The sequence below is a fragment of the Carcharhinus amblyrhynchos genome, chromosome 22 (assembly GCF_965287045.1).
Source record: "Carcharhinus amblyrhynchos chromosome 22, sCarAmb.v2.hapA, whole genome shotgun sequence".
NCBI classification, from domain to species: domain Eukaryota; kingdom Metazoa; phylum Chordata; class Chondrichthyes; order Carcharhiniformes; family Carcharhinidae; genus Carcharhinus; species Carcharhinus amblyrhynchos.
Window position 1 is genome coordinate 28,199,894 of NC_137345.1, and position 26,084 is coordinate 28,225,977.

At 41.9% G+C, this 26,084-nt stretch overlaps 1 protein-coding gene across 1 annotated transcript in view; it reads left to right on the top strand.

Annotated features, from left to right (window-relative positions):
• The first annotated feature begins 502 nt into the window (after nucleotides 1-502).
• The window catches only part of LOC145357026 (metabotropic glutamate receptor 4-like), a 1,215,873-nt gene continuing 1,190,291 nt past the window's right edge, over nucleotides 503-26,084 (top strand). The window contains exon 1 of the mRNA XM_080210073.1: nucleotides 503-583. The gene's annotated coding sequence lies outside the window, so the exon portion shown is untranslated. The remainder of the gene's footprint in view (nucleotides 584-26,084) is intronic.

Below are 26,084 nucleotides of genomic sequence, written 5' to 3' on the forward strand. Positions count from 1 at the left end.
ATTTCTTAAATCACGATTACTCTTGTTCATGCGAAATCCAATTTCTTCTGGCAAAATGAGAATCCCCTCACTGGGTTTAAGTTGAGGGGATTGGTCCACACTGTGGCCAGGGCGAGTGCGGTAGCTTCAGTGTGAAGTGACCGGCTCAGAATCTCTGGAATCCCAGGCTGGTGATTCTTTTTGAAACACTCACTCGGAGAACGGGATGGGAGCTGAAGACATTCATTATAAGACGTGTCGTGTTGCGTAGGGTATTTATACAGTTGGATTCAGTTTCGCTGCCTGAATCACTGGTGTGTGTTTGTGGGGGGGCGGGAGGGGGGTGGGGGGAAGAGAATGGAAAGGCATTAACACGGTCCTGGGAGAGCGCCTTCCTTTCCGTCAATGGATACTTTCCAGCCGACTTAGGACCCTGGGCTCCTTTCAGCATCGCGGGGCGATCCCAGCGCCTCCCGCTCCAGGCAAAGAGACTGTGGGGGCGAAATTAGTGAGAAACCTGGAGCTTGCACGAACCAGCGAGCTGGGGACCTTCTTCTTCTAAAGACTGTGCATCGTAACCTCAGGCTCTAATCTCCGTCTCAAGGTATAGTGAAGACCCCCCCCCCCCACTCCCTCCCCATCCCCTGCTCCCCCCACCCACCCACCCCCCCTTCCCCACAAACACAATCCTTTATGCACTGGCGTCCTCCTGATTTGAAATACAACCATACCGCGTTTTGAGTTGCCTGTGTGGTAGCGGGTTGCAATTTACCCAAGCCATCGTTGGGGGAAAGCCGTGTGCTCAACATTGCGTTAAAGGAAAGGGCGGCTGGAAATGTTTTAACGGGGTGCTCGGGACACTTAACAGCGTTAAAAGTTCCGAAAATGCTGCACAAGTTGCCTGGCAGCCGGCAATGATTGTTACCACGCCGAATGAACCGAGCTCGGGAGAGTTGTGAACAAGCGCCTTTAATGTAACGCTCCCCCCGCACCCACCCCCTCCCAGTGAAGAGGTTGCTTTTGCTCAGGCTGCCGGCCAGCCACTGTGGGGAGAAAATGCAGAGGGCTGGTTGATTTTGTTTTTAAAAAATAGAGCAGGTTACATAATTATCTGGAGATCTGCAGTGCACGGGGAGCACCGGGGTTAACCTTTCCAGGCAGGTTGAGCGAGGCTGCCTTGTTTAGTCTCTGGTTTTAATGAATTTAATACCGGAGCTGCCCAGATACAGATACAGGAGCCTGCCTCGGCAACGGGAGATCTCTCTCCCTCCTACCTCTGCCCGACGTTTGAAAGGCGCTGCCCGGTGATAGCGAAGCTGGACAGCACTGCTCTGTCCATGGTGCTGAAATGACGGGCGGCAGGCTTCACCTCTCTCTGCCGAGCCGTGCAGAGGAGATGCCACCGGTAAGAACTTTGAATCGCCTTTCGGATGTACATCCAGCGGCGTTGAAAGGCTCTGGGTTTCCTCACAGCCCTGCAACGCTAGTCGGACGTGTAGAAAGACCATTTTGAAAACTGTTTTGATTCCACTGGATTCGAAATCTGCTTCAGACTCCCCAACACAACAAAAGGTATGTGAGGAGCAGAGCCACTTAGTTTTCAGTCAGTGGGTTCAAATGATTCACTGTTACGGCCGGATGGCTGCAGCCAATTTTCAGCCGATGCCAATCTTGTGTGTCTGATCATCGTGTTCCCAACGTATGGTCCAGATTCACTGGCTCCTGTCCCCCTTTGCAATAGTGTGTAATGAGATACAGCCACATCAAGCAGTTAAACGATTCGTTCAGGCAAATGGGATAAAATATGCTTTGCGGTGGAATTTGAAAAGATCCGCATGCCTTGCTAATATGTATTTATGTTAAGAACCTGAATGGACTGCGTGGCCTTTCCCCTACTCATTCCTCAAGTGAATGACAGTCAGGGCTCTTTATTTTCAAAGCAGCTGGCAGTACTTTTTCGTACTTTACAGTAGACATTTACTGGACCTTTTCTGCATTAAATGGTTTAAATGTTCAAGATGCCAGGAAAGCACCCACCCCCCCGCCCCCCATGTGTGTGTGTGTTTTTAAATGTAAACATTAAACACGTCCCAACAATGTAGATTTACTGAGTCTATGGGGACAGGATGGGAATACAACGCCAAGTCACTTTTCACAAAGAAGAATAACGTAGGCAATGCTATCAATGCTTGGGGGACGCAAAACGAGCAGATTTATTGTGCTCCTGCTGGATCCTTCTCTTCCCCTACACCCCTCCACACTGCCCTCCCCCTCACACACAAGCCCTCCCCTCGCCAACCCCCAACACACATATACACAGCGCCCCAGAGTCTGAACATAACGGATACAACACCGGTTAGTCCACATTCTTAACCGGGAAGTCATCTAATTGCTCTTTCCGACAGGCCCACGGTCATAGTAGTGACCGTATTTCAACACAGATAGCTTTTATTGGGTTTGATTTAATAGTGGTGTGAATTTATTAGGTACAGCGAACAGCAATTTGCCAGTCTGGGTCGGGATAATATACTTAAGACGGTTCCTTCAGATGGATTTACTGTGCAAGCCGATGTTGCCTCTCAGCCCAGAGATACTTAACCCTTTCTGTTTTCTGCCGGTGTTTGCATTACGCCCAGGCTAAAACTGGAGTATCCAAGCGACGGATATAGTAGTTGTTAGCAAACTATTCCGATTTAATATTATTAGATTATTTTAGAAGAACAATCACCGCGGCGCCTATTTGTTAGAGCCATCAGCACAGTAGTTTTTGCTTGTGAAGTTGCCATTACTTAGCCGCAAACACCTTTTTTCATTAATAATGTGCCTAATAGTAGACGTAACCCTTCAGAACAAAATGGTGGTTGACATTGTTGGGCATCATAAGGCCTTTGTAGGTAATGTGAGATACCACAGTTGTATTCAAATCTGGCTTCATGCAATTTGCTTTTGTGTGTCTTCAGCATTGTGTAGTGGTGATGTCTGAGCCAGTACTCCAACCCAGGCTGGGGACTATCCTAGGGACATTGGTTCAAATCCCACCTTGGTACCTTGGGGAATTTGAATTCAAATTTTAAATTAGAAAACTAGTCTCAATAATGGTGCCATGCACTGAACCAACTGATTCACTTAAGTCCCTCTGGTGAAGGAAATCTGCCACCCTTACCTTGTCTGGCCTTGATGTGATTGACTCTGGACTGCTCCCTGAATTCGCCAATTTGTTCAATAGCAATGAGGGATGGGGATGCCACTGATGTCCACATTAAAAACAAAGCTGGAAAACAATAGCATGAATCTTGTGGAGAGCAGTATTCACTGTTGGATTGCTACTGCACACTTTTCTGTGTCATGATGGAGCTCCAAGTTTCTGGCTGGCTGTTCTTCAGAAATGCAGAATGGACCTTCAATGAAACTGCATCTTCATAGTGTTGGATTGTTAGGAAAAGAGAAAACATGCCCCCTTTTCATGGCACGAGTAGGGCGAGTGAGTGGGTGAATGAATAGGCATCCAAGTGGGTAGACCATAAAAGACCATAATATATAGTAGCAGAATTATGTTATTTGACCTATTGAGTTTGCTCCACCATTCAATCATGACTGATATGATTCTCATCCCCATTCTTCTGCCTTCTCCTCATAACTCTTGATTCCATTATTGATCACAAAGCTATGTATATCTGCCTTAAAGACACTCAATGACTTGGCTTCCACAGTCCTTTGTGGCAATGAGTTCCACAGATTCACCACCCTCTGGCTGAAGAAATTCCTCCTCATTTCAGTTTTAAAGGAGAGTATCTTCACACTGAGGTTGTGCCCTTGAGTTCTAGTGGAACCATCTTCTCTATGTTCACTCTATCTAGGTAGATGGGTAAGGTTAATTGGCAAGTTGGTAGGGTGGCAACAGGTAGGTTGGTAGGTGGATACGGTGGCAGATGGATGAGGCTACTAGTAGCTTGGTAAGTGGATAGGTAAGTAAGTGCATAGTTGGTTTGGGTCAGGAGGTGTTGTATGGCCAAGGCTTGATCAAGTATGGGGATTTGTTTGGATGAGGGTGGCCAGTAGGGAGTTGAGATGTTGAGGGGTAAATCAGAGGGTGATCAAGTTGAAGCAGGGGGAGATAGGCTGTGAGGGATTGCCAGGTGAGGATGCAGGAGTCAGGTGATGAGGGCTAGTCAGGTTGGGTGAGAGGAATTGGGTGTTGGGGGCTAATAAAGTCGGGTTGGGATGGTTAGGTGTTTGGACTAGTCATGTTGCTAGTTAGGTGTTGGGGACTGGGAAGATTGGATTGCAAGGTCAGGAAAGAAGACAGGAGGGCAAGAGGGCCCCCAATTTGGGGTGAGGGGGGAGTTGGAATTTCAGGGAAGGACAGTCAGTTGTACCCAGGAGTTGGATTTTACTTCAAACATTTCTTGAGTAACTGTCCAGGTACGTAAGTTCGAACTGTCCAAATCTCTGACTCTAACTCAGAGTTGGAGGCATTTTCAGATGGTCCTGCAGCTCAGAAGAATTGCTCAAACTTCCCAGGCAATTCTCATAAAGTTAGTGCATTGTGAATTCTGAGAGAATCACAAAGTATATCTTACATCTAGTTGCTGATGATCTGGAGACATGAAGATTCAGGCCAGTAACTGGTCACTTCATAGAATCATATGATCATAGAATCCCTACAGTGTCATTTGGCCCATCGAGCCTGCACCGACAACAGTCCCACCCATGCCCTGTCCCCATAACCTCAGGTATTTGCCCTCGTAATCTCCCTGACTCCAAGAGGCAATTTAAGCCAAAAAACTTCACCAAACATCTTTGGAGTACGGGAGGAAATTGGAGCACCTGGTGGAAACCCACGTATATATGGGGAGAATGTGCAAACTCCACGTAGACAGTAGCCTGAAGGCAGAATTGAACCTAGGTCCCCAGCACTGTAAAGCAGCAGTGTTAACCACTGTGCTACCATGCCACCCACTTTTAAGATGTGACTGAATAAAGTCCAGAGCAGAAAACTAGACTTTGGAGCCAAATCATGAAGCCAATGTTTAAAGATATTTTTGGATCCAGATGGATTGTAGTAGAAAAAGAATATAAAAGTGTCTGTGTTAGGATGGTGCTTTCACTTTGGGTTTCACTGACAGTCAGCCACAAGTTGCACCTAAATTTGTGCCAGTTTTATGAAGCTCCTTCCCCTGTGTTCCACTCAACTCATTTACATGTCACCTAACTCAAAATTAAGCTTGACGCAGCAGCATTGGGCAGTATTTTGAAACATTGAGTCTTGAAAATTTTGCATTTAAAATATTCTGCAATAAATTGAAGAGTGGCAACTTGGTGGTATGATTAGCACTGCTGAAAATGGGCGATAAAATTAAGCATTTGAAAACCTGTGATTAATCCTATTTCAAATACTGAAGATGATTTATAGAAAATATACTGAACCATTTGTTAATTAAATAGGGATGCAATAGTCAGATCCTTTATAAATTAAAAAAAAAGTAAACCATTTAAAACATATTTATCAAAGTCATTGCCAACATCTGACTTTTGGTAGGAATAGCAACAAAATATACTATTATTTAAATGGTAAAAAATTGCAGGATGCTGTTGTGCAGAGGGACCTGGGTGTCCTTGCATATGAATCACAAAAAGTTGCTTTGCAGATGCAGCAGGTAATTAAGAAGGCAAATGAAATTTTGTTCTTCATTGCAAAAGGCATGGAGTTCAAAAACAGGGAGTTCCGTAAAAGGTGCTGGTGAGATCACACCTGGAGTACTGTGTACAATTTTACTCTCCTTACTTGAGAAAGGATATATTGGCACTGGGGAGAGGTGCAGAGGGAGATTCACTATGTTGATTCCAGGGTTGCGAGGGTTGGCTTATGAGGAGATATTGAGTAGACTGGGACTGTACTCATTGGAATTTGGAAGAGTGAGGGGGTATCTTATAGAAACATATAAAATTATGAAAGGAATAGATAAGATAGAAGCAGGAAGGTTGTTTCCACTGGCAGGTGAAACTAGAACTAGGGGGCATAGCCTCAAAATAAGGAGGAGCAGGTTTAGGACTGAATTGAGTTCACCCAAAGTGTTGTGAATCTGTGGAATTCCCTGCCCAGTGAAGCAGTTGAGGCTACCTCGTTGAATGTTTTTAAGGCAAAGATAGATAGATTTTTGAACAGTAAAGGAATTAAGGGTTACGGTGAGCGAGCGAGGAAGTGGAGCTGAATCCTTGAAAAGATCAACCATGATCTTATTGAAAGGCTTGAGGGGCCAGATGGCCTAATCCTATTCCAAGTTCTTATGTTCATCCAACTCTTCAAAAAAAACTCCTGCTTCATCTTGAAGACATGTACATCGAATAAATTAGCAGACACCTACAGTGCTGATTAATTTGCCCTGGGGTGTGGACAGTTTTGTGGGTAGAGCCAACCTTGATCGAGACAAGCCTCAAATAAGGCATTCATGAGGACATTAGTTAATTACTTGAATAGAAACAATGTGTACAGGGAAAAGAAAGGGCACTTAATCATAATGCTTGCTTGGAGAGCCAGTACGGACACAATGGACCAAATGTCCTTCTTCTGAACTATAACACTTCTGTGATTCTAGCATGTTTAAAAAAAATGACATTAATAAATGTGCACTTGACATAGTTCTCATTACACATCTGTGATCTTTTTGATTGGTATTGCCTTGGTTTTGATAGAATTGTGCCAAAAGAAGTACAACTGAATGAAAACTGCAGAACATCGTTTATGCCTAAAAAGAAAAGTTGCAGAAATGAAAGTTAGAAACAGGTCAAACTGAATGTAAGAGTAGGGGGAATTGAGAAAAGAAGGGCTTTACAGGGGAACAAGGGCGATCAAAATGTTTTATTTCAATATTTTTAAAATGCTTTGCTAGTTACATGGTAGTCATAAATGCAATTTTCAAATGACATTATTACTGTAATGTTTAGAAACTTTTTCCACTTATTGTGCTAACATTAAAATCTATGACAAATGACTGGTTGAGGGAAATCAAGATTTCTTGCAGCCATTAGCAGTCTTAGGGTTAAACTATAATGTATTTATAATTTTCCTGTATAATTGAATAATGTCAATAGTCAATGCTTTTCCTCTTTACGAAGGATAATGATATCTCAATGAAGCTAATGCAATTCAAAATATCATTAGGCTATGGATCAAATTCATGTAAATGGAATTGATGTACAGACCATCCATGATTCACCTGAAAGTGGAAGGCAGGCTTGACGGGCTGAATGGCTTTACTCTGTTCTTTAGGCCCTTGCAGCACTTTGTGACACTGAGGGGATCTTGGATAATTTTGTGAGCAGTATTAGATCAGCATTCAGAATGAATTTGTTTTGACTTTAACGATTTATGCCAGTCCAAGCCTTTCCCTGCAGGAAATATCAATAATGCTAACTTCTCAGAAGTATTTGTTTTTACAAATGTTTTCTACAGGAAATAGCATGTTTTATTGTTTAATGACAAAGCTTGTAGAACATGAAAAAGCACTGCACATTCAATTTGTGCTTCTTAGAGAATATAGCTATTGATTTCTGAACACCTGTTGGTACAAGAGCATTACATTGTACAATGTCCATAAGTATCAGTAATTATTATTTTTGAGATGATTTATTTACCATTTTTAAAACCTTTATTTCACTACCACAAAAGCAGCAATAAAGACTTGAGTTCTTCCATGATTGCCATATTTAGTACAAACCCATATTCCATTGGTAGAAGGGAGGTAACTTTCTTGCTCACTATTGACTAATCAACAGCTATGGCTTTTGTTTCCTCTGTTTCTACTAATTGAAGGACATTATAGACCTAAGTGCAATGTGGGAAATTTTGATTTACACTAATTCCTACTTTTTGTTGCCAAAAACTAGGACAGCATGCCTCACAGCGTCAGTGATCCAGGTTTGATTCCTGGCTTAGGTCACTGTGTGGAGTTTACACATTCTTCCCTTGTCTGCATGGGCTTCCTCCTGGTTCTCCAATTTTCTCCCACAGTGCAAAAATGTGTGGGTTAGGTGGATTGGCTATGCTAAATTGCCTCTGAGTGTCAGGGGGACTGGCTTGGGAGAATGCATGGGTTTATGGGGATGGGGCCTGGATGGGATCGATGCAGACTCGATGGGCCGAATGGCCTCCTTCTGCACAGTAGATTCTATGTTTCTCCTATGAAAATATTATTGTTAAATAGGGGTAACATAGCCTCTGGTATTCTTCTGTGCAGTATCTGGGGAATATTGAAAGGAAAAAGTGGAATGGATCTGTTATAGCAGATCTCCAATCTCTTTACATTGTTCAGAGATTTCTGCAATGCAGAAGAAGACCATTCGACCCATCAAGACTGCACTGATACTCCAAAGTAGCATCATACTAAGGCCCTCCTCGCCACCCTATCCCTGTAACCCTGTGCATTTACCATGGCCAATCCACCTCACCTACATATCTTTGGACTGTGGGTGGAAACCAGAGCAACCGGACAAAACCTACACAGAATCAGGGAAAATGTGCAAACTCCACACAGTCAGTCACCCAAGGCTGGAATCGAATCTGGGCCCCTGTCATTGTGAGGCAGCAGTGCTAACCACCGTGCCACTGTGTCACCCCATGACCTGTAAGGCCATAGAAAACATGGACATGAAAATAGAAGATGCTATTTCCAACTTTCCTGCTTTATGTGATATGTTTGTGAGATAAAAGCATGTTTTTGCATATGCCTCCACAATCCTGGCATAGACCCATCCAAGAGTTGGGCCTGTGCTGGGATGTAAGTGAGCCATGCAAATATACAGCTCACCAAATTTGAATACTCTGAAGGTCTAGATAGTGTACTTGAATGCATCATGGCAGTTCAGTGGCCAAAGGTGGGTGTGGCCGAGCAGAAACTATAGTGGAGTTATACTTACTAGAAGAGGAGTTCTCAAGTGTTTTGCTTTTGTAGACATCCTCTCCTGTCATGGAAATTCCAAGGACTCCTTGTAACACAGCATAAGTTCTTTTCTGTATGAAATAGAGTTATACAATTAATCATATATATTCATTATTATTTTTGTTTTACTTAGAACTTTATTACTAACGTCCAGTCTTTTCTCTGTTTGGGTTGAGACTGTTCCTCTCATAGAGAGTATCATAGAATCATAGAACCCTATAGTGCAGAAAGAGGCCCTTCGGCCCATCGAGTCTGCACTGAACACAATCCCACCCAGGCCCTACCCCCATATCCCTATACATTATACCCACTAATCCCTCCAACCTACGTATCCCTGGATACTAAGGGGCAATTTTAGCATGGCCAATCAACCTAACCCACACATCTTTGGACTGTGGGAGGAAACTGGACTACCCTCTCTCTCTCCCTCTCTCTCACTTCTCCATATGTTAACTGGCCAGACACATCTTATGTAATTATGTTGAATCCTAGGCTTCCTAACCCACAGACTGCAATCAGTAAGAATAGGCAACAACATTTCCTCCACAATCGTCCTCAACACCAGTGCTCCATAAAAGGCTGTGTCATCAGCCCCTTACTATACTCCTTATACGCCTATGTTTGTGTGGCCAATCCCTCCCCAACTCGATTTTCAAGTTTACTGATGACACCAACGTAGTGGGTTAGATTTCAAACAATGATGAGACAGAGTATAGGTAAGAGATAGAGAATCTGGTGAACTGGTGCAACAACTATAATCTGTCTCTCAATGTCAGTGAAACAAAGGAGATAGTCATCAACTTCAGGAAATACAATGGCGGACATGCCCCTGTCTACATCAATGGGGGCGAAGTGGAAATGGTCGAGTTTCAAGTTTCTAGGTGTCCTGGTCCCTCTATGCTGATGCTATAGTTAAGAAAGCCCACTAATACTTCTACTTTCTCAGGAGGCAAAGGAAATTTGGCATGTCCGCTATAACTCTCATCAGCTTTTACAGGTGCACCATAGAAAGCATTCTTTTTGGTTGTTTCACAGCTTGGTGTGGCCCCTGCTCTGTTCAAGACTGCAAAAAACTATTAAGGGTCATGAACGAAGTCCAGTCCATTACACAAAACATCCTCCCATCCATTGACACTCTCTACACTTCCCACTGCCTGGGAAAAGCAGCCAGCTTAATTAAGGACCCCAGACACCCTGGACACACTCTTTTTCACTTTCTGTCAGGAAAAAGATACAAAAGTCTGAGGACACATACCAACCGATTCAAGAACAGCTTCCTCCCTGCTGACTCTTGAATGGACTTACCATGTATTAAGTTGATCTTTCTCTACACTCTAGCTATAATTGTAACTACATTATGCTTACACGTATAGTGCACCAGAAACAATACTTTTCACTGTATACTAATACATGTGACAATAATAAATCAAATCAAATCCTTCCAATCTGCAAATTTTTCCTATCTTATGCAAGTTTTTTTTGTAAAACCGAATATAGTGTGCATAGTAGATTGAATTATAATTCCCAATGTTACAATATACATTAACTTAATTGTAACTTTGCTACTCATGTAACTTCACTCATGGAATTAGAAAATCAGACTATCAAGTACACAACATTTGCATTAATGATTTGGTTTTACACAATTCAATTGCTCAGGAATTTTACAAGTCCCATCTTGACCAATATTTTTCCAAATGTCAGATTCATACACTCACTCCGATGACAAACAAACACGCTTCCAAATTTTAGGCTTTCATCCAATGGCTGTAACCATTTGCACAAACCTAGCCCTTGTCAGCTGCTGCTTGACAAATGACATAGAAATAAAAACTTTCAGTGACAAAGTGCGGCTGTTTTGTAGATAGTACATCACCAAAGGAATGGTTTAGTATTAGGAAATGAGCTTTTACTATTTAATAAATACATATAAAGTTAAATGACCAGTCTATATTACTACAAAACTCCAGGTGCAGCATGGGGGCTTATATCCCACCAGTGCTAACAATGTCCTGATGTACCTAATTTTCCCCAAGATTGCTCCAACTTCTGGAATTGTTCTTGTAAAACAACATCATAAACATTCTCCTGTTAAATTTGATTTGATTTATTACTGTCACATGTATCAGGATACAGTGAAAACTATTATTTCTTGCACACTACATAGGCAAAATTACCGTTCATAGAGTATATAGGGCTGAAGGAAAGGATAGGGTGCAAAATATAGTGTTGCAGATATAGATAGGGTGAAGAGAAAGATCAGCTTAATATATGATAGGACCATTCAAAGTCTGATGGCGACAGGGAAGAAGCTGTTCATGAGTTTGTTGGTACACTTTCTGACTGTTGTACTTTTTTCCCAAAGGAAGAAGGTGGAAGAGATTATATCCAGGGTTTGTGGGCGCTTGATTATGCTGGCTGTTTTTTTGAGGCAATGGGCATCCTCCCTTTGCATGCATTCTTTGGCTCTGCACCTCTGTAATCAATTCAGCCTCCCTTTGTGAGCCATTTCCCCCACTTGCTCAAAATTGGAGACTGGTGTCCAACGCATCATACAGGGCTAGTTCCTCTTGCTGTGCATTCCCAGCATTAACAGCTGGGATTGCCATTTCTGTGAACAGTAGATGTCTACTGCCAATGCTGCATTACCTATCTGGTTCAGTAGGAGCAGGAACGAGGTGCTGATTTGTACTGATTTAATAATTTTGATTGGCATGCATGGTCAGGCATCCTGATCCTCTAAACCAATGAGGAACACAACAACGTCATTAAATATACTCTTAAAGAAATCTCCCTTAAATTTTATAATGACACCATTCAAATTCACCTTTCAAATTCAAAATGCATTTGTGCAGTACTGAGAATCTTGCCTTGATTGCAGTACTCCAAAACTCTACAAATAATAGATAGCTTGTTGCAAGTAACACTAGTTTTAATCATTTTCAGGAAACTCCCAGTTACATAAATAAAAAAGTGCTATTGCTTCTAAAAGGATGTAATATCTGAACTGCAACTTTCAAGAATAGTCAGCAGCCCACATTTTGCTGCAGGAATAATGTTAAAGTTATCAGCACTCACCATTATTAAAAGAGCGAATTGGTTGGCAACTTTTGTTGACACATGCATGGTTAAACATGGAAATCAGGATGTTGCTCGCCGAGTTTGTCTTGTGCTCATTCAGAAGCTGCTCTACCCCGATATCATGCGGAGAGAATTGACATTGAAATACATAGAGCAGCATGAAGCTGGAATACAGATTCACTAGACATCCACTAAAACATACCAAAAAAGGTTAAGGCTTTTTATCATTCAAGTGTAAGTGAATTTTAATGGTGTGGCAAGTTTTAATTACTGCTGGAACACTGAAAGTGTATCTTTGCAAATATGGAGTTTAATTTCTTCAGATTATAATCATAGTTGAAAATTTATAGAATTATAGAACAGTTACAGCACAGAAGGAGGTCATTTGATCCAACTTGTGTCGGCCTTCTGAAGAGGCAATTCAATTCCTGCTAATCTCCTGCCCTCTTCCTGTAGCCCTCCAGAATTTTCTTTGACAGCTAATGATCCATTTCCCTTTTAAAAGCCTCAATAGACGCTGCTTCCACTATGCTCTCAGGTACAGCATTCCAGATCCTAACCACTCACTACACGAGAGGCCTTTTCTGCGTGTCACCATTGTTTCTTTTTGCCAATTAACTTAAATCTGTGCCCTCAGGTTCTTGATTCTTCCACCAATGGGAACAATTTCTCCCTATCTAATTTATCCAGAGTCCAAATAGAACACTTCTATTAAATCTGCTCTCAACTTTCTCCAAAGAGAACAGTCCTAATTTCTCCAATCTTTCTATATAACTGAAATTCCTTATCCCCGGAACCATTCTTGTGAACCTTTCCTGTGTCCTTGCTAAAGCTTTCACACCCTCCCTAAAGTCTGGTGCCCAGAACTGGACACAATACTCCAGTTGAGTTTGAACCAGTGTTTTATACAGGTTTAACATAACCTTCTTGCCATACCCGTATTGATGGAGCTCAGGATACTGTACGTTTTATTAATCACTCTTTCAACCTGTTCTGCCACTTTCAATGATTTATGCACATATAGAGCCAAGTCACTCTGCTCCTCCACCCCCTTTATAATTGTTTTTTTTATACTGTCTTATTTTAGACTGTCTTTCTGCATTCTTCCTATCAAGTGAATCACATTACACTTCTCTGCATTAAATATTACCAGCCACTTGTCCGCTCATTCTAGCAACCTGTCATATGTCCTTATAAAATTCTATGCTATTCTCTTCATGGCTTACAATACTTCCAAGTTTTGTATCATCCACAAATGTTGAATTTGTGCCCTATATACCAATGTATAATCATTAATATATTTCAGAAAGAGCAAGCTCTGAGCACTGATTACTGGGGATCTCCACTGCAAACCGTTTTCCTGCCTGAACAATATTCATTCACTCTCTGTTTAGTGTCACTTATCCAATTTTATATCTTTGTCACAGCTATCGCTTTCATTCCATGAGTTATTCTTTTGCTCAAATGCTGTTGTGTGGCACTGTATCAAAAGCCTTTTGGAGATCAATGTACCCCACATCAACAGCATTGCTCTCATCATCCCTCATCCATAATCCTTCTCTGCTATCACTCCAGCCAGTTAATTAACCCTGATTTTCCTGCCTTAAGATATCAGGGCACCGTTTTGAAGAATAACCAAAGTGCTTTCCCAGTTTGTTGACCAACAGTTATATCTCAGTCAAGCTCACCAAACACAGAGTATTGCGTCATTATTTGTGGACTGTATCTAAGCTCAAATTGGGCACTGTGTTTCTGACATTATCACAATGACGACACATCATTGGTTATAATGTACTTTGAAATACCTAGAGTTGTGAAATGCTTTATTTGTCTCTTTCTTTTAGTCTGTTGACCCTCAGGATCAATAAATTAACCATTATTGGTTAAGTGGGTGGTGCAGATTATAAAACTTCCACTGAATTTTTAATGTTATGCAGGAAGATAACTCTTCATTCATAGTACATCTGTAATTAAGCAGAGAAGTTGGGTGAACTGCTCTGGTGTAGATTTGTGGAGTTTGTTTAAAATGGCTCATCCTAAACCCAGCCTTACTTCCCTGGTTTAAAATTGGTCCCAAACCTTTTGTTGTTATTCTACCTTAGTGTGTATAAGAACATAAGAACATAAGAAATAGGAGCAGGAGTAGGCCATCTAGCCCTTCGAGCCTGCCCCGCCATTCAATAAGATCATGGCTGATCTGTCGTGGCTCAGTTCCACATTCCCGCCCTCTCCCCATAACCCTTAATCCCCTCTCTTATCAAAAACCCATCAACCCGCGTCTTAAAAATGTTTAGCGAGGCAGCCTCCACCACTTTAACGGGCAGAGAATTCCAGAGATTCACCACACTCAGGGAATGTTCTTTCATTTAAATTATTCTTGTGCAATCTGTTTTGTGATTGATTTCATTGAATATTATAAAGCAAAAACCTGTTCCAATGTTAAGATTGGTGAGAATAGGCACCCTCAATTGTCGTTTAAAATTGCTCATCATAGACACCAGTTATCAGATATTTTTACTGGATTCCATGGGTAGAATTCTTCCATTTGGGCCTAAGTCCCTCAGTGGAGGCAGGAATACAGAGGGTGGAATTTTCCCGTTCCGTCCGCCAGAGGAATCGTAGTGGGCAGGACAGGACCATGCAAAGGTCTGTTGACCTCGGGCAGGATTTTCCGGTCTAGGGGCGAGCACAGCCAGAAAGTCCCCTCCTGCTGTGGAGACTGCTGGGAAATCGTACCCTATTTTCCAGCCCTGATCTCATTAATCATGTGCCATCTGTGGTGGAGTGGGCTTATCTGGGTGCCATATGGAAAAGGTACCCCACATCACTGACCCACTGTTGAAGAAAGGAGATGGTCCTCCAAGATGGAATTCCAAGGATGCTGGCGGCCTCTGTCCTGAACTCCAGAGGCAGCTCCAGCCACTATTCAGTTAAGTCCCAACTTCTACATGCTCCTGACGTGGTTCTGGACCACATTTCTTTGGCGTTGCGCAGAATTGGGAGTGGGACGGGTGATTCTACAAAAAACAAAAAAACAAAGAACAAAGAACAATACAGCACGGGAAACAGGCCCTTCGGCCCAACGAGCCCGCGCCGCCGTCCCACTGTCTCAGTGTCCTATTCGTGATTTTAATCTACGCCTAATGTGCGAGGATCAGGGAGGCCCAATTTAGGGACAATTTAGTACCCAATCAATCAGCCTAAAAGCACATCTTTGGGGATGTGGGAGGAAACCGGAGCACCCGGGGGAAACCCACGCAACCATGGGGAGAACGTGCAAACTCCCACAGACACAGGCCCAAATCCATGTGTCCGCACAGCAACAGAGATAGTCTCTGAGCTGTCATGTTGCCCTCGAGATGGTCCAGTTTAAGCACACTAACAACATGAAGCAATAGGCAACTCCCGAAGCAACGTCCAAGAGCAGCCCACTACAACCTGCCGCATGCATGCCCCTTGCTGGACTTAAATGCCTGTGGAGACAAAAAAATTCATTATTAAACAGGCAAAGACTGTAACATCCTGAGGCAAAACGTATTCCCAAGCCTACAATGTTTAGTAAGGCCTACTATATCCCCCTATATGTAGCCCGCTCATGTGGCTGTCTAAGTGACTCTTAAACAACCCTAGCGTGCCTGCTTCTAGTAAGGCCTTCATCTGCATCCCATTAGCGAGATGCAAATCAGTTTCTCGCCACCCATCAGCAGGTTCCCTGATCTGCCATGGACAACATCAGTGGAAGAAGGGAAATTCATGTTGGTGTGAAACCGATTTTTGGTGTCCCACTGATTTTGATGAGACAGGGCCCTTTGGGAATTCCACCATCCATGCTTTTCTCAAGACATAAGGAATGGATACCCATACCCCGACATTCTCATTTATGAGGTTCCAGAGTGACAAGAGGTTATATCATTAGGCCCATGGGTAAACCGTCAGAGACTCTACCCTATGGGGAGTCTTGCTTGAGTGGAGCAAAGGAAAATCAGAGAGTTATGCCCAGTGCTGGAATGCCCTAGATACAAAGCTCCTGATAGTCTGAGTCTGGTCATTAATTTTAATGAAAAATGTAAGCACCATAAATCAGCAATGTTGCCATCTACCACAACATTATATGATTTATGTTCTCTTTGTTTCAGGTCTCTGAAAATTTTACTCTCTTTTCTGTTGCTGCTTCCAATGTGTATTTTTAAAGCTTAAACTGGGACTTAAAGTAAAAGCTGGGTGGCATGGACAAGTTGGGCCAAAGGGCCTGTTTCCATGCTGTCAATCTCAATGGCTCTATGATAGCAACACTTGCTGAAACGACATAACTGCACAGGAATCTTTCTATTATAACAGTTACAGTTATATTGGCTTTCAGAATAACTTTCCCTTCCATAATTCAAATACTTTCAATGGAGAAACTGAATCCCAATAGCAGAGTCAATAAATTTATAGATTTTTTTCAATTTAGTTACTGCATTCTTTCCTAAATAGCTCCTCATTCTTCTGGGTCAAAGCATTATATATACTCCTTTGGTCTTCATTTCCTGGTAAAATCTCCAGGCTTTTAAAGAGAATCTTAACACCACTGCATCACTAGTTATCTTACCTTTTCCAATCTTGCTGCTGTGCTATTCTGCACTATGGTTCATCGAATCCTTACAGTACAGAAGGAGGCCACCCAGCCCATTGAGTCTGCACCGACCACCATCCCACCCAGGCCCCATCCCCACATGCATTTATCCTAGCTAGTCCCCCTCACACTAAGGAGCAATTTAATATGGCCAATCCACCTAACGCACACATCTTTGGATTGTGGGAGGAAACTACGCGGACACAGGGAGAATGTGCAAACACCACACAAACAGTCAGGAATCGAACCTGGGTCCCTGACATTGAGCTACCGTGCTGCCCATGGTCTTTGACTCTTCTAGGTTTCTCAGTTCACAACACATACAACAATTATTTCAATTCAATTTTGTGCTCAGGATTTTATAGATGTTGCTGCAGAGTTTAAGTTTGAGTCCTTCAATTTGGTCTATTCTTTCCAATAACTCAGTCCTTCATAGTAAAATTTATTTAGTGATTTTGGCAGGAAAAGAACATGATGGCACCCAGATGGTCTGAATATGTAAGTAAAGCCTAGAAGATCATGAAAAGGAGTAGGAAACAGCTGAGAAACATTTACAATGATTATGAGCAATGAAGTAAATTGATTTTACTTTCGGTTAACTTAAATTGAGGAATTTCATTGGACTTTTATTGGTCACAAACAAATTATATTTTTGTATGTAAATGGTGACCATCCTTGCACCAGTGTAATATTTCTATTTTTGCACATACTGTAATTATAGCCCCTCTTGTCAAGATTGCCAATCTGTGTCAGACTTGAAGCTGAATGCTCACATTGAATGAGGATTTGATTGGGCCACCCAAGTTCATTTTGCTTAAAATCAGATCTCTGTCTAAAATATTAATCATCAACTTTTCCAACAACACTAAGCTTGAAGCTATTATTACGTAGTTAGGACATTGAAAGGCTTTAAATTCAAAACTTGTAACTTCAATTTTATAGTAATCTTTATTCTTTTTTCTCCTTAAAATAAAAACAAAGCAGATATTCTGATCCCACTGCCAAATCAGTATTCGCGTTTTGAACCATGAATCTAATTTGTAAATGATCAACCTATACTGCGTACATGCATAATATCAAAGTACATATTGTTCTCTGGCAATAAGATGAAATCAACGTTAGTTATTATTCCTTACCACGTCCGATCTAACAGCTTATCTGATACCTGCTCGAGTACACTGTGGACATAGACAAATGGTTGTGCCATGTCTAATTTATGTGCCAGAGTAGAGACTAGGTAGCCTCCATAGGGCAAATTGGAAAATCATTAACCGAGGCACCTAAAGCAGATTGCAGGCAAGGTTTAATAGTTGGCTGAAGAACAAGCTGATCAAATTCAGGTACAGGATGGCAATCTGCTTTCGCAGCCATGTTAAATTCAACAGCGGAGAGGACAATAAATATAGTGTGGAGGAGGTGGTACATTGTGAGGAAAATAGTGAATTGATTTTCACATCTACATCTAAAGAAAACAGCATTACGCATTCCAAAAGTGTCTATGGTCACTGATTCATAGTTCCATACTTTGGCAATTGTCCACGAACATCTAAGGCCTGAAGTTAATTCAACATTTTTGCTTTTCCCTTCCCCTAACTGCACAAATATTTCTATTAGCTATTGCTTGGTTTCGTTGTCAGTAGGTGTATTGAGTAGTATGTTCTCTAAGCTAAGTCAAAATTCAAATTGTTAGAGATTGTGATTAAAGCTTAGAGTTTCACTGCTTTGATGGTGTGTTGATTAGATTTTCCCTTTCATTTCCAGCTGCAAATTTTACAAGTATATGTTTATTTTCAATATTGTTATATTTTATAAAGAAATCTAAAATCTGATGTTTGTGAAAAAATAAACTGCTTCCATCACATAAAATAGAACACCATTCATATTTCATTATATTTATATATATCATAGAAACCCTACAGTACAGAAAGAGGCCATTCGGCCCATCAAGTCCATACCAACCACAATCCCTTCCAAGCCCTACCCCCAAATCTCGACATATTTTACCCACTAATCCCTCTAACCTACACATCTCAGGACACTAAAGGGCAATTTTAGCATGGCCAATCAACCTAACCCGCACATCTTTGGACTGTGGGAAGAAACCGGAGCAGCCGGAGGAAACCCACGCAGACACAAGGAGAATGTGCAAACTCCACACAGATAGTGACCCAAGCCAGGAATCGAACCCGGGTCCCTAGAGCTGTGAAGCAGCAGTGCTAATCACTGTGCTACTGTGCCATATATAAATAAAATGTGGGGGACATGATAAGTAAGATTATGAGTGATACAAAGATTAGCAAGGTGGTTAATTGTGAGGAAGAAGGTCTTGGGTTGCAGGAAGATATAGATAGATTGGTTGGATGGGTCGAACAGTGGCAGTTGGAATTTAACCTTGAAAAGTGTGAGGTTGTTGAAGTGGAGATATTCCTGCTTCTTGACTGTGGTAGAAAGACTCAACAAAATTTGTTCCAACAAAATAACTTGTCTTTATTTACAAAACACTGCATGCAGTATTGGCAAAAACTTGAGTTCAGAGAGCTGTCGTTACAACTTGCTAATTCTTCCTCAAGTCCACGCTAACATAAAGAATCAGTTCAGTATTTATTCATAATCATTATCAGTTTGTGTGACCAGAGCTTATTCAGAAGTTCGATCAGTAATAGCGTCATAAGCAATGTCATAAATCATGGTACAGCCTGCAGATCTCCTAGAACTCTTTGTCTCATCGGTCATACCTTTATCTTGTCCTTTGATAGAACAGAGGAAGGTTGATGACTCCTTCATCCCTGACCTTACCTTGTCATACTCATACAGCTCTAGGTCATGTGGAGCCAGCCTTATCAGGTCTTACAGAGGTTCAGCACAGCTTAACCTTCTCTGGTCTTATTCATGTCTTAAGTTATGCAAAGTCAGTTTTCCTTATTTTGTACCAAATACTTGACCAATTTTCCCATCATGCCATTATTTCATTCGTACAACTTCACAACTGATGCACTTTGGAAGGTGTAACAAGATGAAGGTGAGCTCAATAAATAGCAGGATACTAGGAAGCTCAGAGGAACAGAAGCATCTTGGAGTGCTTGTCTAAAGATCCCTGAAGTGGCAGGACAGATTAATAGGGTAGTTAAAACTTGCCTTCATCAGTCATGACATAGATTATAAAGGCATGGAGATTATGTTGGAGTTGTAGAAAACATTGGTTATGCCAGAGCTGGATTACTATGTGCAGTTCTGGTCGCCTCACTATGGAAGAATGTGAATATACTGAAGAGGGTGAGAGGAGATCTGCCAGAATGTAGCCTGGGCTGGAGCACTTGAGGTGAAGAGAGGCTGAATAGGCTTGAGTTGTTTTCTTTGGAGCAGAAAAGGCTGAGGGGTGACTTGATTGAGGTGTATAAGATAATGAGGGCTGTGGACAAGGTAGGTAGGAAGCAGCTATTCCTTAGCTGAAGGGCCAGTCATGAGGAGGAATAATTTTAAGGTGAGGGGCGAAGATATAGAGGGGATTGAGGAAAAGGTTTCTCCCCCACAAGGTGGTGGGAGTCTGGAATGCACTGTTTGGGAGTGTAGTAGAGGCAGGAAACCTCACAACTTTTAAAAAGTATATGGATGAACACTTGAAATGTCATAACATTCAAAACTATGGACCAAGTGCTGGAAAGTGGGAATTGTGTAGATATGGTACAGTTTTGCCAGTGCAGACTCAATGGGCTGAAGGGCCTCATCTGTACTGTATGACTCTATGGGCTCTATTTTACCATTTTGATTCTAAGTGCTGGGCAGATTTGAAACTGACAGTGTTTCAGATTTGACTTGTAGACCTGTTCTCAGGCATCCCCGTATGCAATATTAGCAATTCCATGGGTGGGGCTTTACACACCCAAAATTCTGCAGCTCAGATTGGCACCTCCAACTGTGCCTGCACTGAAGGAAAAATGACAGAATGTGGTCCTCTCACCACCTCCCTCTTGTGTTGGTTAATGCTTCCTTCATGGCCCCCACAGACATTGCCCCACCCCCTAACATCACTGTCCCCCTTATCCCCCCACTACCCGTCACCAGGACCAATCATGGGCCCCTCCCTCACTTCCCCCTCACTGATCTCAGGCAGATTGGCAGCGGAATCACCCCAACACCAATCTCAATCAGAGAGACATCAGAAGCTTGGCATCTACCTCCGCACTAACTAATGCGCCCGAATCGGACTTCTGTGGAGCATGTCTGTTATGCGCCAATTCTGGATGGGCAAACACAATGATAAAGGGGGAAGTGCCAGTAAGATTGGGCATTTAGATGCATGCAAATACATTTAACTAGCCATTTTTCCCATTTCCGGTGTAGTGCCAATCGCGGTCATTTTCAGGCCTTGGTAAAGAGGGAACCAGCGCGAAGGTGGGCACAGATCGCGATACTCATCTCATGCCCAACTTTACCAAGTTTTCGCACCCGAAAACGGGTGCAACGTAAAATCAGGGCCAAAGACTATGATTCACACTTTTTGCTTACGTAACTTCACTGGGAAACATAAGTGAAAAGTTCTGTTTGAAATATTTAATTTGTTCAAGGTAAGTTGGAGGTATGGTTTTATCGCAAGTGGAAAAATGAACTATTAGATAGCATTTTTCTGAGGAGATAAAATGAAATCAAAGTTGATTGTCTTTTTCCACTCTTCTGAACAGGCAGCAAGGACATGCACTGAGTTTGGCAGGAGCCTTCTGTACATATGCAGGGTGCATCCTGGCCATCTGTACTTTAACTCTAGCCTAAGCGGGGTTGATTCTTCTGCTTTTTCATCCACAATAATCTGTGATAGATAGAGAGAGGATCATCCCCCAGAAGGGGTGAGGAAGTACTTCTCTTTTTTTTGTGTTGGGTCAGGAGGGGTAGGTGCTCTGCCCCCCTGAAGACAAGATTACACCTCCACCGAATTAGCCTGTCTCGCCAAGTCTTCTCTCCCCTTGAATGTTTCACCCTTCAACACTCTCAACGCATCTACCTTCTGTCAGTGGACTGTGCAAAATTCCACCTCTTCCCACCAGTGAGAAATGAACCAGCAGCACGGTAATGAGATCTGGATTTTAAAATAGCCTGGGCCAGATTTCTGTGGCAGTAGGTGCACTTCTAACTCACCTCCACCCACTCAAAATCTGCCTGTAGTTAAAGTTAGAGCCATTGTGTGTAAAGAAGAGCTTGGGTATTGAGTCCAATGATTTAATAGTTTTCTTCTTCTCAAATCTTAATTTGTCTTTAAGTACAGTGAAGGAATTGGTTAGTTAATTCAATATTATGCCCCAGACCTGATCTCTTGAGTAATAGGTTATTCTCAGTAAGTTATTTTGTTATTTAAAAGTAATAAATGAAAGCTCCAGGGGCAGAAGCAGGACTACGAATTAACAAATAGTTGGCCAGAATTTTACAGCCGTTCATGTCAGTGGGATTTTCCCATCCACTGCAGTGAACAAGATTTGGCTGGGCGCCAAATTCTCTGACCTTACTGCAATGCTAGCGTGATGTGAACAACCAGTAAAATTTACGCTCGTTGTCTCTCTTACCTAAAATCAGTTGGAGGTTTCTGGCACTCATCAGAAGATACATTTTTCTCCTTAAATGATGTTAAGAGATTTCACCCGTGGATTCAGATTTTCAACTTGTCCAATGAACATCGGTCATAACCTGCAGAGTGACTTTGAACTTTCTGTTTTTCGTTCCACCCGCACCCGCCCCCCCCCCCCCCCCCCCCTTCACTGTCAAACAAAGGAATACACACACCTTGCCAAAGTCAAAATGGAGAGGTGGGAGTCACATGAACCTGCAGCTGTTTGCCCCCCACCCCCAATTACCCTCAACCCTATCCTCCACACATATAGTTTGGAGAAGCTGTTAGAGAACCAGTTAGATTGTCTTGCTGTCCTGCCATTCAGTCTGCCATCTTCCATTTAGCAAGTCACAGTTCAGCATAAGGATTTAGTCCAAGTGATTGCTGGCATCCATTTACATTGTTTCCATTGAGACCTTGGAACTTCTATACCACTTCCTACAAGATCTATGCAACTCTATGTACCTATCCCATTGTGAAAGTCATCTCTACTAGAAAAGTGTACTACTAACCTCTGTGAAAGAATTAACCAGAATGCAGCTGGAATTTGAGAGGGAAAGAGTGGCTCAGTAGAGGGAATAGGAAAGGGAAAGAATTCTGGGTCTGAATACTGAAATGAGGCTAGCGGCTCAAAGAGATATGGACACAAGTCAACTCAAGGCTGTGAGGGAAAATCTCTCTCTTTACCAAGTAGCGTCCCCTATCTCTCCAATCCTGAAGCAATGTCTGCTGCCCATGAGTTGCTAGAGTCAATCCTAAATTTCACAAAAGTGACATGAGGTCATTTTTTTTGCCACAGTTGAAAAAGTAGCAGGGCATCTAAAATGGTCAAGGGAGATCTGGACATTTTTAATTCAAAGGCAGTTCTCAGGGAGAGCCCAAAAGATCTACTCCATGGGAGGAATTCTGTATTTTCACCCCTCATAAGGTCCACCTAGTATGTGACCTTGTTTTGGGAGCTGTTAAGTAGGAATTGCCCCTGATCTACTCCTTCTTCTTCTTAGCCTTTTCACTCCTTGACAGAGCAAAAAATATGGACAAATCCTCTCCATCTAATCTGTTTTGATCTAAACTCTCTAGTTGTTGCCATGTATAGCCCTTGGCTCACATCTCCTTTTCTATATCCTGCTTCCTTGTGTTTCATGGTCTGCTTGCTTTCTTTTTCCTTGCGGGTTGCATTTGAGAGCTTACTGTGTAATTTTGTTCTGTGGCTTCCTCAAAGTATGGTTTATTAAACTCCACTTGCTCCTTTTGATTTGGAGGACCTTTGGGTCTTGTTTTATTTCCTCCTGTAGCTTAATATTATTGATGTTATTTAGCCAGTGTATGCTAAGAATCCTTCTGAGGCATCCGTTGATAAAAGATTGGATTTTCATCCACATTGTTTTGGAAGCATAAATGAGAACAGACTTTACATTGGAGTTGAAAATCTTCAGTTTTGTGGCCTTGGTGATCTCTCTTGATTTCCAGATGTTGAAGTGAATGATGAATGCAGTTCTAGCCTTCCCATCTTTGTCTGTCCCACCAGTAGTACTTACAGCACTATCCAGATAAGTAAAAGATATTACTTCATCCAGCTCAGCTTTCTTATCTAACTGGAGTTATTATTCCTGGTGTTTGTTTGCATTATCTTTGCTTTTTCTATATTGATGTTAAGGTTAACTTTGGCTGATATTTGCGTCAAGTGACAGGTTTTATCTTGCATCTGTATGTGGTTGTGTGGTAATAAAGCCAAGTCATCCGCAAACTCTAAATCTTCCAGCTGTTCTGTGAGAGACCATTGTATACCATTTCATTCTGTCTGATGTTGTTTGTCTCAAATTCCAATCAATCCCAAGTAGAAATAAGGATGGTGACGTCAAAAGCCTTGTCACGCATCAGTTTGTACGTTGAATTTATCAGAGATGGCTCCTCTATACAAGGCTCAACAGCTCATTCCATCGTCAGTATTCTTCACGAGGGAAATTATTTTTCTGGAATACCATAGCTCACCACAACTTCCAAAATATTTTGGTCAATGCTGTCAAGTGTCTTCTTATAGTCTACAAAATTAATGTAGCTAAATGAGTTCCATTACAGTGATTGATTATAACATATCTCCTCATGGCTAATTTATTATTAAAAAAAGCACAAACTTTAGAATGTCTGAAGCCATGTCTAGCTATGACTTTCAAACATAAAGGAACTTTCTGGCATTATTAAAGAAGCTGACATTGTTAACCCTGAAGATATGCAAACCACCCGGTGAACCAAAATGGAGAGCTGGAAGTGATATGCAACCACCCCTCCTCAACCCCCAAACACGCCCCCCCACCCCCACACCCCCACCCCCCTGCCCCTCAACACATATATACTTATCTGGAAGAAATACTTATACTTTCCACTCAGTCTCCATCTTCCACCTAGCAAACAACAGCCCAGATCAACAGTTTGGTCCAGGTGAATGCCTGACACGCAACTACACTGTTTTTACTATGACTTTTGAACATCTATATCAGCGCCAACAAGGCTAATTTGCCTCTTTGTCCCTATTCCATTGTGGAAGTCATCTCTGCTCGAAAAATGCATTATCCAGCATCGGTCTTCAACCTGCCGACCTCTGTGAAAGAATACACCATTGGACTTTGATTCTGAATTCTGGACTGATGTGAAACAATAATTAATTATTCAGTGTCTTTGCCCTATAGTTATTTATCTCTGCACCCATCCACGTTTTATTGTACAAGTGAAAATGAAAGCTATTTCATTTAATCCACTTCTCATGTTTGAGTCTGTGTGATTCACTACCCCTCGGAGATTACCACATCTTGAGTTTGCTGTAGGATTATTAATAGAAATCAATTAATGCATGGGGTTCAGGGGATAGGGCCTGGGTGGGATTGTGATCGGTGTAGGCTTGATGGGTTGAATGGCCTCCTTCTGCACTGTAGGATTCTATGAAATTGGATTACACCAAAATTGAGGTGTTGAGAAATTTATAAAGCAGGCAATCAAAATCAAAACACCTCCCTGTTTATGGTTGAGTGGTGAGAAGAAAAAAATCAGGTCTTTTTAAATTAAACCTCTTCCTTTTCGTAACAGATTTGGAGCCCACTGTTATGTCAATCAAGCACCAGCCTTTTATCTGTGAAACTAAACAATGGGCTCACACTCGCCCCAAAGCCAGAAAATCCTGCCCCAGGTCGACAGATCTTTGCATGGTCCATGTCCCATTCATGTGACAGGTGGAAAGGGAAAATTCCAGCCAATGAGTTGTTAATGTGTGTCCCTTCATCAGTTTCATCCATTTCCTGGCCTACTTTTAATCAGCTCTCTAAACTTATATTTATGCTATTTGATATCTTGCATTTCTTTAATAACCTCTCACTATCACTAGGGTAAAGGGGCTCATCTTCTGCCCCCTCACTTCTCAACTCAATCCTTAGTCACCAAGGACCAGACTGGTGTCTTTTCACTGAACTGCTTCAACGTTTTGAATGCCACCCTTATGTTCCTCTTGCCCATGTAGAATGCCAATGTATCAGAAAATGAATAGAGAATTTGTCAGAGAACTTTTTGACTCGTTTATTGAATTTTCTCATGCATATAGTCCCCAAGTTTGCTTTTTTGGGTTGAATTGCTCATCTTATAAAATTATTGAGGGATTTGTAGTTGCAATTAAACTAGATGAGCCATTTTCCTAAAATGGGTATTGTGTTAGTTCCTTTCCAATATATGGGCCCTCCCAGGCATTCAGTGACTTCTTCATGATTATTTTCAATGCTTCATATGTTTCTTTCATAGACTAAAATGATTTTTGGAATGATACCACTCACCTCTGAAGTTTCATTTTTCATGAACTCTTTAAAGTCTGGCCAGAAACTCTGTCTTGTTC